Raw genomic sequence first — 1,566 nt, 5'->3', positions numbered from 1 at the left:
TACCTCCTCCATTCCAAAGGAGAGGACTCTTGGAGCATGTATCCAACTTATGATGGAATAAAATAAAGCTTCATTTTACATAAATTTCCATTATATAGTTTTAGATATAAATTGTGTTAATGTAGTATATGAATTTATGGAATAACTTGTCACTTTGTTCTTAGGAGAATTGAGCTCACTCTAAAAGGATAAAAGGAACATTTTATTTCATAATAGATCTTATTTCATTTAATTGCTTAGATGTTTGAGGATTTGTTTGTGATTGATGAATGAGTTTTAAATCTTATCAGCATATGAGGGGATACCCAAGGGTCTAAGTTAGGCTCTCTCTCCATTTGATTTGCATGATAATTGAAATTCATTCTTTTGCTTTTATGTTTCAAGTATTTCATTTCTTATGCTTATGAATGAATCTTAGTTTAGTTTGGATTAGTATATGAGAGGACAATCAAGGGACTAAGTTAGTCTTTCTCTCTATTTTAATCTGAACAATAATTAAAGTTCATTCTCTTGTCTTTATTTCAAGTTTCTGGTTTTATGTAATCAATGATTTCTCTATGATACTGTAGGGAAGGACAACCAGGACCTCCTTAATTAGGAGCCTCTTCCCTTGCATATTATATTGAATCATAAATAATTTAGTTAGATATAGAGTTAGTTGCCTACTCCTGCATATATGTTGCTGGCACCATCACAAGCTTACAAGTTTCCCTGGTTGATAATTTAATGAAAGAAATTTAAGCAATTAAATTGCCCAACAGTCACCAAGATCATGACCAAGAGTATCACCACAACCATACAACTCACCTTTAAGAAGCCCAATGCATAGTCCAAGTATTGATCCCGCTCAACAAGGAATATATTACTATATAGAGTCACTGGAAAGGAAGGAGACAACAACAAAGGAAACAATTCAGAGCCCTGGAGAAGGGAGAAACTATGTAAAAGAACAATCAACCTCAAACATATTAAAGTAGGAGATATTTGAACTAGAAACACTGAATCGGTATCTCAAAAATGAGAATCAAGCATTAAAGACACAGAGTAAGATATAGATTGCAAAGAGTGATAATCTGATCCTTCATCTAAGCTTGTGGTATAAGAAAAATAAGAAGGTTAAGAAAGAAAATAGAATTATGCAGAGAGAGATTATCAGTTTAAAGTACAAAATTCTCACAAGGAAGCCTAGAATGTTGATCTCTGACAAGAAGAAGAAAACATTGAAACGTGGAGATGATAAAGAAGAGGAACAAGCGAATGACAAGGAAGAAGTGTATGAGGACATACAACATCTCCAATCTGGGGGAACGTAGAGTTTGAAGATTGTCCTACCATGACATCCCTTTTGCCTAATGATCGTCTCTTTTCCTATGTATTTACCACCTAAATAAAGCCATATATACCAGGTGTTGACGAAGGTATGCAGTAATATGTCTTCTTGTTCATATTTAACTTTATACCCTATTGTTTTGTTAAAGTTGAAATTGGCTACTGAATCAGTCTGTTTTTGCACCAAATCTAGGTTTCTGTAGTTGTCTCCATTGTTTGCAAGGTTTTGGAGTTCCA

The sequence above is a fragment of the Pinus tabuliformis genome, chromosome 4_2 (assembly GCF_031772625.1).
Source record: "Pinus tabuliformis cultivar Carrire ecotype Pingquan chromosome 4_2, CPIR1, whole genome shotgun sequence".
Taxonomy (NCBI): domain Eukaryota; kingdom Viridiplantae; phylum Streptophyta; class Pinopsida; order Pinales; family Pinaceae; genus Pinus; species Pinus tabuliformis.
Note: the sequence above shows the minus strand (reverse complement) of the source record.